Below are 13,762 nucleotides of genomic sequence, written 5' to 3'. Positions count from 1 at the left end.
ATATCTTTAAAGTAGGCTATGCCACCTGAAATATAATGCTAAACGAAAGACAACACATATTATTAACACCAAAACTTTTTGATCATTTTCAGATTAAGTCAACGGGTTAGGAAACCAGGTAAGACACTGAAACAAGATATTATTTTTCTATAAAACGTCACTGAAAATTATTAAATGGAGTGTTTGGGCAAGGTAATAACATGCAAAGGACAATTGCTTCTAGAAGACATCATCAACGAACTTGTGTATATGTACATGTACGTTAAACTGCTGTCTCTCAAGGTCAGTTTCATGGCAAATGAATGAGATATATGCCATTTATGGTAGAATAATTATGAAATAAGTAGTGTTACAGTTTAAACTCTTTGAGATACATGAGATAATTTTAGTACAATATTAGAAGAAATATAAAACTAATAATCTTTGTCTGTGTTACTGGTGCCAAAACTCAGGATGAAATAGGTACCACGCAGTATTATTTTCTTCCGAACGTCAATACGCACGTAATGTACAGTAACAAGTGGTAATGTTCGATGAGATGATCACATATAACTAACAATCGGCTTGGGAAGACTTCTTATATTTTTATTATTATTATTATTAACTGCTTTATCTACACACTTTTGGGGTTCCAGGTGTGAACTGTGTCGCACATGCCACTGTTATAACACCCAGAGAACGACTTATGTGGTTCGAAGCTGAGATTATTAATCATAGGTTCAGTCAGGATTCAATTGAACTTTCTGGCTCAATGGAAAACAATGACAAACTCTCTCACTTGACATGATTTCTGGTACGCTTTATTATTACGTAGCTGTCGATTTAAGCAATTTACCTACAGTATATCTACTTTTCCTTCGGTAGTGCTATCTGAGGATCCAAGCAGCCTCAGAGTTGATGAGGTAACATATGGTAGTATTGTGATATAATTTCTAGGATTTCAGATAGGACAAAGTGGGTTTTTAGTCGTATTGTAAGTCCTACTCTTATTTCCGACTCCTAACACATAAGCGTTGATATGAAGTACGATATAAAATCATATAACCAAAATGGAAATAGAGAATTATTTATTTCGTTGTTTTACTCTGGCGGTGATTCCAAATTCCGGATACAAGTTCTACGATTATGTTAGTTATAATCCCACCGTGAAGGCGAACTCCACCACAAGAACACCAAACGCTAATATAACTCAGTGGTGCAGGTTTATGGAGTTAATTTAAGATCAGAGAAACCGCATCTGAGTGTGTCTCACATGCAGAGAATCTTTCTTTCGAGTTAGGAGAGCTACATTCGTACATCTTCCAACCAACCACGACGTTCTTGGAGATATAAATCTTGTAACGTTGTTATCAGTGCTGGATAAACCGCTAACTTGAAATGTTCTCGCATCTGGTAATGTTGTTTAAGGCAGTCGGCGTGACTTAGAGGAACGGAGCATCTTAGCGGCTACACGCTATCATATAGCTGGAGGCTGATTGCGTTACAGCTACCAACTGTAATTGGATGACTGGCAGTACTCAGAGCTCTCATAGTTGATACATTTACAAGGTGGTATAAATGCTGAGCTAGGTGAACTTGTAGAGTAGTCCAGACCACGGTTAAACAGAACGAACAATTTACTGGAATTGTGTCTTGAGGGAGCAAACCTCTCACCGACATCTTAGCGTTACTGCGAGCTACTCTTCATGAGTTCTACAATGAGTTTTCATTTTGACACCGGCCAAAGAATTGGACACCATATCTTTCACTAACTAGCTTCAACTTCAACAATGAAAAGAAATGATAAATATATGCACTTGAACAATTAGCTTTGAAGGGCGCAAAGTACTTCAAATAGACTTCCATTTTTCTACGTCGTGTCGAGTACATTTAGTATCGCTGCCAACAGGGCAAGAATGACCAAGACAACGATAATCGGAAGATTTTTGGAAATTCTAAGGTTGTAGGTTTGGTTCCTACCAATCTGCGGTTTACCACATCTGTTCTGTACTTAGCGTCTACATATTCTGTGTGTAGGGTCCCATATGTACTCAAACGATCTAACGAGACGGGAGTCTATTTGAAACATAAATTAACACAATAAAAGTACCATTTTCTAACGGTTGCCCACTGCGATATAAATGGAAGTGAATTATTTCTAAATTATACTGGGTTTTCCTAATTTTATTTCGGGGTGAAGAAGAATGTCAGTTAGTTTTTGGTTTTAATATGTCCAGTAAAACACGCCCCCTAAGGATACTCGATCTGGGAGAGTGGAAGTACGTCCACAGGGCTCTAGCTGATTTTATGACTATTCATACCTAGATTCATCTTTTCTACCCGCTCCTTCTTCATCAAATCTTGCTCTCTTCCGATCAAAATTTTATTTGTATTTTATAAGGCTAGATTATTTATCGTTTTCCATGTCTTCCAAAGACCTTTCATATGTATATATCTTCATTCTTTATGGATACATTTTATGAACTTTCGCATATGTTTAGCATTTGGAAGGGAAGATTATAGCGTTATATTATTCTCTAGATCACTAATCACCATTACCACTATGGTGCTTTGGATAACACACTTGGCTTTACTTGTGTAGCATGAAGAAGTACCTGGTGGATTCATTTCTCGGGGTACATTTACCAGGTTTGTCTGTTATACTTTGTTTTTATCTTTGGCACATGATATTTTCTTCGTACCGACATGAAATTAGGAAAACCCTGTTTAATTTAGAAGCCCCAGTTATGCTTTGGGCTGGGAAGGCTTGGAAGTGAAGAGATGAGCTGCTTAACTAAGTGATATGTTTCCAGCTGTCAGAGGAGAGAAAGGCGTGGAAGGACATTGGTATATGCATAATCTTGAATGGATTGTTTAAAGTAGGAAGGATCATAATATAAAGATAAAGTTGAAATTCAAGAGGACAAATGGGGAAAAAATATTCGTTTATAGGAACAGATATTAGGGATTGGAATAACTTAATAACATAAATGTTTTATATATTCGCAACTTCTTTGAAATCATTTTTTTATATACTAGGGAAACAATTTATACGGAACCTGCTGCCATGGATATCAGAGGTGATTGATTGATTGATTGATTGATTGATTGATTGATTGATTGATTGATTGATTGATTGATTGATTGATTGATTGATTGATTGATTGATTGATTGATTCCTAGCTCCTCCCTATCTTTCACATTCTCCAGCACTTACGGACAGTAACATTTCTTCTGTCATAAAAGTTAATCTGTCAATGAACGACAAAGAAGGACCAGTGGGAGAGAACTGAACAGATCAAACTACAAGTTGTTCAGTTAAAATGAAAAATGAATAATTCAGAATTGCCACATTCAATTTAGCGTCAACTCCATTGCCAAGTACAAGTTATATGACATCGAGTTCATGCTGGGAGCGAGGGGAGGTATTACCAAACTGCTGGTTTCAGGAATGAGACACTCCAGTGTGTACGGAATGGAACAATCATTAATTAGGACTCCGCATACGGAAAGCTTCATTATTCAAGGTATGATATATTACCCCTATTCTATCGACTTGAAACCTGCCAAAAGTCTAATTGAGATGTGTGTCGGGCTGAGTAGCTCAGACGGTAGATCGCTGGCCTTCTGAGCCCAACTTAGCAGATTTGACCCTGGCTCAGTCCAGCCGTATTTGTAGGTGTTCAAATACGTCATCCTGGTGTCGGTAAATTTACTGGCACGTTAAAGAATTCCTGCGGGACAAACTTCCGGCAACTTGGCGCCTCCGAAAACCGTAAAGATAGTTAGTGGGACGATGTATATGAATAACATTAGATTATTAGAGGTGTGTGAACGATATCTTTAAGCACTAGCATTATTTTTCTTTACATTTTTATCACAGATTACTTGATTGGTATGTTTCGTCATTTTCGCCAACGTGAACAATCTGAGCAAGAATAATTAATTCAGGGATAAAGAGATGTTTACACCCAAACTTAAGAGAGAGCAACGTTGTGTTAACGTATATATCCAGATATAATGTTGTGACCTTCATTAATCAACGCAATACATTTTCCTGATGGTTTAGGAAAAAATGGTGGGGAAACTCTGTCTTCTTAAAAAAATCTATACCTCTAGCAGAAAAAATGTATATTTCAAACTAAGACAACTGAATATTGAAAATGTGTGTGTGTGTTATGAAGGTTAGTTTACAGTTATTCATGAGTTGAAATCAACTGGTTTCAAAATTTATTTCTCGTCCGCATGGAAACAAAACGCAGAATACAAAGCAAATATACATACGTCGTTAATGAAATTCGAATAACGACAACCGAACACCAAGTATCATCATTTTGCAGCAGTATGTAGGGAAGGATATTAAATGATGTGCGCAATTTCATTACAGTCTACAACAAAACATGTGTTTTACTAGCTCATCTCAATTAACAGACAATGTACTAATTTTTCCTTGTTAGTCGCAGAATATGGGTTAACAACCATATACATATTGATAGCTTTAATTGGTTTCATTCGAGAATACAGAGCTGGGTAAACTGTGCTCTGTGTTACCTGGCTATTTGCACTTGTCCTTCGGCAATATTGATGCTGTTATTCTTGTTGTAGCAAAATATTTATATATTCTGGTCTAAAGGCGTTGGGGAGTTTCTACAGAGAGTAGTGCTTCGACAGGTGATTTAACATAAGACTTTAGAGTCATTTTTAAAAGTGCAGGGATCTCCTCTTCTAAATTGCTCGCAATAGTCTTGAAGAATAATGGAACAGTAGCATTTAGAGGTAGAATTTTCATGCAGGCATTTTTACATTTTAGACCATGGATTCCATTCTCGACTCGTCTGAGGATTTAAATCCTTCAATGTAGTATTACATTCCCACCAGTTCACTTCATGGAAGGTATTTAAATTTGCACGCCATATTCACAACATCGTAATGTGATCATCGTAGCAGATCTACGTGCAAAAATCTATATCAGTTTAAAAAATTAATTTCGTAAAGAGAACTGAAATTTAATTTATTGATTACGGACATCTCATCAACGAGAACTGAGGGTATTCAAGCTATTTACGCTTTTATAAATGTAAAATTACGTGTTCCTCCCTCTTGTGTGACAATGAGCTCATCGACATTGAAAAAGATTAATGAGCTAGAATACTTAAAATTACAATTATTATTCACACATCATTTTCGTTCTTGCAGAGTTGATTCTTCCTGGTCAATATCATTATTTTTTCTTCATGCCTTGTCTACTCACAGGACAGTGGTGACTATCATGGAATAAATTTCCTAGTTGGAGTACCCCGTGTCAGAGTCGCCGTGTCATAGGTGTCGATCCATTGTCGGAGGTTCGATATCCAGGATAAACTTCTTCCTCCAAATTCACACCTTTCCTCAGTCTTGCCTTCTGTGATAACATATATCAGGATGTATTCTTCATTTCTGATAATGTGACCGAAATAGGCTGCTAGGACTTCACATGTTTTCCCGACTCGAAATAGTACTTCCGCGTTGACGACGTTACCCTCTCATGAGATCTTGAATAATCTGCGATACATCCCCCTTCCAAAGTATCATTTACCAAGTCATTAGTGTCAAATTTTCGTAACCGCAATACAACACACATTACACATAAAATTTCACGGTATTCGAATGAATTTCAAACGGAGGTCAGGATTTCACACAAATTTTTCATTTCAAAAACACACCCCTTAAAATACCGCCTCTGGTTCTAATTTTTTATTCAGTTCCCATTCGTGGGTACATAACATGCGAAACCGCTTCAATGGCTTATCCGTCAATTGTGATATCTGTTTCAGCGGTTTTCTGCTTGGCGATTTCCATGAATATAGTTTTCTGTATACCCATTTTAAAGCCAAACTCATTGCTTACTGCACCGACGCTGTTCAGAAGGAATGGAAGGTCTTCTAAATTGTCAAGAAGTAACACGGTATCATCTGCATAGCGAATGGTATTTTTTTGCTTTTCGTGTATCTTGATTATTATTTTTAAAATTCATCAAAGGAAGTTCAAAAATGGCTTCAGGACATAATATAAAAAATATTGGATAGAGGACGCAACCTTGTCTCACACCTTCCTGTGTCATGAACACCTTCATGACCTGGTCTCCACCTTTGAAGTGAGATGTTTTGTTCCAGTGCAGCTTCTTGATGAAGTTAATGTCTTAATAATTATTATTCTGAACAAAAGTACTACTTCCGCGAATTCTCTCTCCATTATGTTGTCTAGATTTTCCAAATTTTGATAACGTGATTTTCTCCAGTCTAAGTATCGCGCGACTTCCATCGTCGGCAATGTCTATTGCTGCTGCATGTGTATTACAGTTGCATTACAAAAGTAATCATTAGAAATTTCAGCAGGTTGTTACTCATAGAAGGGACACCTTTCTCGACGTCACCGGAAGTTACTTACAGCAGTCAAGAAATATAATAATTTATGAATTTTAGTGATATATAGAATGAGAATTTATGAGAGATTGATCAGGATAATACTGTACAATAGATGAACATTGCACTGTCCTGTACGTACACATTAATAATAATAATAATAATTGCGCTTGGCCTCCGGAGTGACCTGGTGCAGGTCTTTTTCTAGTAGACGTCCCATTAGGCGACCTGCATATCTGTGAAGATGAAGGCTCTACCTTGGATGATTTCTAATGTTGAATACGCCACACACATCCAGCCCCCGAGCCATTGGAATTAACCAATTAATGTTAAAATCCCCGACCCGGCCGGGAATCGAACCCGGAACCCTCTGAATCGAAGACCAGTACGCTGAATATTCAGCCAATGAGTCAAGCAACGTATACATTATGTCGAGTTGACTCAGAAGCTTAACTGTATACCGAGTATATCCATAATTATTAGTACATTTAAGGAGCTGACCTTTGTGAGTGGGAATATAACCAGTTATGAATACCAGGCAGTACAGTTGTGGGAGTAATCACAGTGATCACATGTCACCTATATCAATAGATAGAAATCGTCTTCCCAAGTCGTCTAGAATTAAACAGTCTTCAAGGCATGCAGTTCATTGAACCACCTGTTGCTCAAAGAGCTCTCTGATCTATTCCTTCAGCTCTGTCAGTAATATCATCCTTTGAGTAAGGAAGGGGACCCGGATTCGCTTAAAATTATAACTTTAGTTCAGGAGCTATCGGATACGGGAATTTTCAAAATTCTCTGCGTAAACTGGCTCCGGAAATACGATATTTGCTATTTTGGTAGTTTGATACCCAGAACTGTCCCAAGGACAATAACCACTGGTGGTAGACCTAGTACAATCACGTTACTTTATGTAATACTGGGATTAGTAACTAGCGGTATTTACACTGGCCTGCGAATTCATTGTTGAAATTAAATATGGATTCTCTAGATTCAAAATAATAGCAAGTCTGGGGACAAACAATTAAACAGTAAATACGAAAAAGTAAATAATATAGCTCATTATACACATTAAAACATGGGATGGTTATCGCCTGAACAACCCCTAATTCCTGCTGATGAAAAATACCGCACTGACGAAGTCTCCTGCGATAACAACGGTGGTCGTGCGCCCCCTGGGAAACGCTGTCATACTGCCAGCGGCTGATGTTTCAGTTACTGGTTTCAAATTTTCAAGCTGTCGAAATGAAAACTAACCGAAACCGGCCTATTTTAAGACCACTACTGATGATTTCAATCAACATCGAGGGATTGTTTATTTAAATTGCCGGTTTACAACAGGGTAGTAAACCCCAATTACAGTAAACCTAAAAAACTTTAAAGTACTTATTAAATTACATTGGCACGAAGTATTCGATCGTGATAACTAAAAACACAATTATTAATAACTAAACTATTCATTAAATTACAATTATAAACGTCTTATATCTTAATAACAAAAAAAATTCTTGTTAATTAAACTATTCATTTAATTACATTAATTAAAGTCTTACATCTTAATAACTAAAATACAATTGTTAATAACTAAATTATTCATTCAATTATTCAGTACCTTCAATAACTTTGTGGCAGCTTGCAGTGGGATGTTGATTCTTAGTATTGTCGCAGTGTAGCTGCAAAACGGTTTATGAATAGGGATATTGACATGTCGAAGTCCAAGTTATTGACTATGTTAACCGCTACATTATAGTTGTTACATAAGCAATACAGTGGTGAATGTCTGTGGACGGTCGTCAGAGCTCTTTCAGTCCTAAAAGTGCTGCGTTCACTTCAGTGCAAGCGAGATACGCGAAAATTCAATAGGGACAGTAAATACATATTATCTATTTTACAGTTTAATAATTTATGCGGATAATAGGCACTGATTATTTGTCACTGAATTTTAAGGCTAGTCAATCCGACACTGGTTTTTTTTTTGTATTGCACCATAAATGGGTACAAGCCATGTGTTTGGTGATCTAGGAATCCTACAAAAGCTTTTTGCACTCTTTCGATTAAATGTATTCATCGAACCTTGGATTCCATACAACGCTAGCACATTCGAATTTAGTTTTTTACAAAGGCATTATAGAGTGTTATGACGGTATTCGTCTTCCTGAACAGTTTTGTGTTCCGCATGACAAATCCCAATGCCCGGTAGGCCTCTCCTGTCACCTTCTTTACATGACATGTGAAAGTAAGACCCTTTCCAAGTCGAACGCCAAGGTTACTGACTTCGTCAACTTCCTGTAGGGCGTTTGGACCCAGCTTGTATGGAAAAATAGTCTTATTCTTTTTCCGGGTGAATGACATTGTTACACATTTCGAGACGTTCAATTTTAGTTTGTTCATATGACTCCACATCAGAATACCATCAAGGTGTTTTTGCAGTAAGAGGCAGTTTTGTGTTGAGCTAACTGGTCTACATATTTTGAAGTCATCGGCATAAAGGAGACAATTGGAACTTTTTTCATGTTTAGGCAAATCATTTATGAAAATCACGAATATAACTGGGCCCAGATTCGAACCAAGAACGACTCCCGAATTTACATTGAATTTCATAGAGGAGTTTCCAAGATACTGAACATATTGCTTTCTATCAGATAGATATGTACTAAAAAATTGAGCATATCTCTCGAGAAGCCAAATCTACTCAGTTTATTCAACAATATATCATGATCCACGCTGTCAAATGCCTTTCCTTAATCTGTGAAAACAATGTCCATTTGTCCCCCATTATCTAATTGTTTCGACGTATCCTGGCAAAGATTGACCAGATTTGTAACTATAGATCTCCTATGTTGCTGGTCGGATATTAGTGGTCCAAAGTGTAAGATAATCTTATCATGAAGAATAAAATCGAAAATTTTTGCAAACTCTGATAGGATACACACTGGTCGATAGCTTTTAATTAACAACTGATCACCTGATTTCAGTATGGGGTAGTCCGACCCGTCGACTGAATGGTCAGCGTACTGGCCTTCGGTTCAGAGGGTTCCAGGTTCGATTCCAGGCCGGGTCGGGAAATTTTACCTTCATTGGTTAATTCCAATGGTCCGGGGGCTGGGTGTTTGTGCTGTCCCTAACATCCCTGCAACTCACACACCACACATAACACAACCCTCCACCACAATAGCACGCAGTTACCTACACATGGCAGATGCCGCCCACCCTGATCGGAGGGTCTGCTTCACAAGGGCTGCGCTCGGCTAGAAATAGCCGCACGAAATTAAAAGTATGGGGTAAACCCAAGACTTTTCCCAAACATCAGTAAAAGTTTGTGTTTTAAGAGCAAGATTATAAAGGAAATATCATGGCTTCCTTAGAATTTTTGAGAGATATCTTGACGCTTTCTATGGAATCTTTCTGTTTTAGATCTCTAATAATTCCTCTTGTGAACCAGGAGGGGTATTTATGAAGCCTCTGTGAATTAGTCACTGGAACGTTTCTTTGCAGTACCGTGCGAGTTGACTGTAGGATGTATTTACTGCCGATTTTATTTCCATGCTATTGTATAGCTCATTCCAGTCAGTGTCTCTGAATTCCGTGTAAAGCTGTTGAAATTTAGCCTTCCTAAAATTAAATCTTTGTTTCCATTTTATGCCCGAAATTCTCTTGAATACTTTTTAGTGGTAAATTTAATTTTAAAGAAGGGTGGCAGTTATCTTGCTGTAAGAGAAGAATGTGTCCCTGCAAACTTATAATTGCATATAACTGGTAGGAGTTTATTCGAGAGTTTTCCCATTGCAATTTTGCAGTGTTTTGAGATGTTAGTTCATAAAGGTTTATGTACTGATAGTAAGTCATAAGCGTACAAAATTTGTTTGAAATCGCTTCGGTATGATATATTAACAATTTGTTGGTTATTTTGATCCACCTTTTCTATACAAATTACAGTTTGTGTTGTTAAGTTGTAATGTTACAACAGTAATTTACCGGGACATGTTTCGCTTTTATTCATAAGCATCATCAGCCTATACAATTGTCTCAAGGTTTGTCATATTTGGATTGTTGTTACAAATTTCATTACATTGAATGTAAATCTAATTTCAGTGATAACAATATTTAAAACACAAGAATAATATACACATTAAAAATTATGACAATATGATTTGCAATGTTAAAATGGAATAACTCTTAATTCTAAAACACATTGACGTCCAAAACACACAGCCACATAGAGCCACAACAGACAATAGTCACAGTAACGCAATAAGGTCCACAAGATTCTGTAGCAGCAGACAAAGGGATGTTTCCTCCATTCTATAAATTGAAGGAAACATAATCAGATACTCAAAATTTGGATTGAAGCCCCTTTTAACCATAACTTACATCAAAACAATCAACTTCCAACGGAGAGTCTGGCCGCTACAAACAAGAATTAAATATGTCAATATTTCCTCTGATCAAATTGCCAAACTGCAGCAGCAAGCTTCATCAAATCTAGAAGCCATTTTCCAACGAACCCAAGACTTCTATTCTAGATTATCATCAAAACTAATCACGCATAATGCAAAATTACAGTCTTTTTAAATAACATTATTTAGAGAGCACAATTCTTAACTAAAATTCTCAATACTGAAATGTACTGTATTCTAGAAACCAACGCACTTCAGAAACTATAGCTCCTATATATTAACATCCAATACTTATATTTATGACTCAAATTTTAATACCAAAATTATAGTTGAATCAATTTTATTTTAACATTGCAAACAATTTTTAGCCAAATTTTCAAATTGTAAAAACTGTGTTTTGGACGTCAATGTGTTTTAGAATTAAGAGTTACTCCATTTTAACATTGCAAATCATATTGTCATAATTTTTAATGTGTATATTATTCTTGTGTTTTAAATATTGTTATCACATAAATTAGATTTACATTCAATGTAATGAAATTTGTAATAACAATCCAAATATGACAAACCTTGAGACAATTGTATAGGCTGATGATGCTTATGAATAAAAGCGAAACATGTCCCGGTAAATTAGTGTTGTAACATTACAACTTAACAACACAAACTGTAATTTGTATTGAAAAGGTGGATCAAAATAACCAACAAATTGTTAATATATCATAGCATAGTTCAATACGGGCCTAAAAATGAGATTAGTTACATGTAATCGCTTCGGTAGTCAAGAAAACTATTGATTCGACACTATAATTGATCGTTTTATTTATATATACTTAACCCTTTCCTCCACCGGTTCTGGGAGTGTCTCACCCCAAACAGTACAATTTTCAGATACTTAATCATACTTGAATCAATTTTGGTTGAGATACGCTGGAACATACGACGTCTATTATCTCGGTCAATTTTGGCAATTTCTTTTCTTTAACCCTTTAAGCCACAGGGGGCTGAAATTGGACTTTGGACTCTGGATTCGACAATATTTTCGATTATTGTTGTATCTCACTCCCCCCTCGCCCCCACCTCATAGGGGGCTGAATTTGGACTTAAATCCGGAGGTTCACTATTCATCACAGCGACCCTGAAAAGTCTGGATTCGACAATTTTTCGATTGATTTTATATCTCATATTCTCGTCCCACGCCCCGCCTCTAAGGGGTACTTGGGGTGTCTTATCCCCACGCAGCTTGTTTCCTGATACTAAGTCATATGTGTACCAAGTTTGGTTGAAATCACTCCAGTTGTTTTGGTAGGAGCTGTAATACATACATACATACATACATACATACATACATACATACATACATACATACATACATACATACATACATACATACATACATACATACATACATACATACATACATACATACATACATACAAACAATGACATTTAAATATATTGATTATATAGACTTGTCTTTGCTCTTTGGGGAAGCTCTTCGTTAGAAGTTGGGATAACTAGAGTTGATACTACACATTTTCACAGTTTATAAGGAAAATCACATCTGATACACAACTATATTCTTTAAACTGGGCAGACCCATCAAAGTTGGTCCTATGGCATGAAAGTACATCTCGATCATGGTATGTGGGATTTTTATATCTCAATAACAGGTACGGCCATGATCCTACTAGCAAGAAAGGTACTTTATAAATCATGGCGGCGTATTCCCATCCTCTTATATACAGCCTTTCTTACGAGGCCATAATGATACAGCGTAAGCTGCTGTCGCTTAGCAACAATCTGTCCATCAATTCGAACAAATATTTGTATGGCTTTGCAATTAAATTAATTACACGAAATTACTCATCACAAAAACTATAAACCAGATTTCGTTCAAAACACCTCCTGAAACTTACCTGGAGTTATAAGAACAAATTGTGAAATTTTCAGCGAAATCGTTCCAGTTTATACAGGGTGAAGCGTAATTCGCGCACTTGGGCGTCGCAGCGCGACTCTTCACTTGCCAGCAATAAAATAATATCTCTTACAAAATTTCGTCTTGCGAGTATATCCGGCAGAAAAACGACGTTGAAGAGCAGCAATCTGGCAACACTGTAACCACATGTAGGGTAACTACCTCTGTCAGCAAAAGTTAGCCGTACTGTACAGTTGGTGCAGTGGATAGAGTTTTAGGTTAGCATGCAGGAGGTCGAGTGGTCGATCCTGGGTTGAGGCGTATGTTTTTGATTTCGTAAATGTAGTCCAGGTGGTATGGTATCTGGCATCTTAATCGTCAACAGCAATTGCAGTGGGTCCTCTAGAAACCAATTTCACTTACATACTACGATCCTAGAAATGGACGAACAATCGTTTTCATTGGTCAGTTTTGAAAGGCGCCCTTTCCACGTCGTGGGCGTGAATTTAATATGGACAGTATTAGTGCTAATGTGCTACATCTGCGCGATCATATTACATGCAGTATGGTGGCGCCTCCGAAAACCTTAAAAAGTAGTTCGTGGAACGTGAAACAAATAACATTATTATTATTATTATTATACATGTAGTATGTAAATGACAAGTAGATGTTGTGTTATTGCACTGTGCTATCATCTTTAGCATATCGAAAGTGATATTTTTTTGTGTAGTTATTCTGTTCTATGACTGGTCATTTGTTTCAGTTGTCTATTTCTTATTAGTCTAACCAGGTATTTGTTGTTTCAGCGTTACAAAATGTTGTAAACATAGGATACATGTGACCTCAGAAACGGTGTCTTACTGTAGGTAATGTCAGATGGAAATCAACAAAAAAAAAAAAAAATGCGCGTTAACCCAGGATCGACCCATCGACCTCCTGCATGCCAACCAAAAACTACATTTTTTATTGCTGGCATGTGAGGAGTCGCGCTGCGACGCCCGAGTGCGCGAATTACGCTGCATCCTGTATATATACTACCAAATGTACCCATGCTTCGCTACGGTATTCTA

At 36.9% G+C, this 13,762-nt stretch overlaps 1 protein-coding gene across 1 annotated transcript in view; it reads right to left on the bottom strand.

Annotated features, from left to right (window-relative positions):
* LOC136859577 (uncharacterized) overlaps positions 1 to 13,762 on the bottom strand; it is a 790,883-nt gene that overhangs the window by 648,709 nt on the left and 128,412 nt on the right. The gene's annotated exons all lie outside the window — the stretch shown is intronic.

This window comes from Anabrus simplex, chromosome 1 (genome assembly GCF_040414725.1).
Source record: "Anabrus simplex isolate iqAnaSimp1 chromosome 1, ASM4041472v1, whole genome shotgun sequence".
In the NCBI taxonomy this organism is placed as follows: Eukaryota; Metazoa; Arthropoda; class Insecta; order Orthoptera; family Tettigoniidae; genus Anabrus; species Anabrus simplex.
This window is presented reverse-complemented; position numbering and strand designations above follow the sequence as displayed.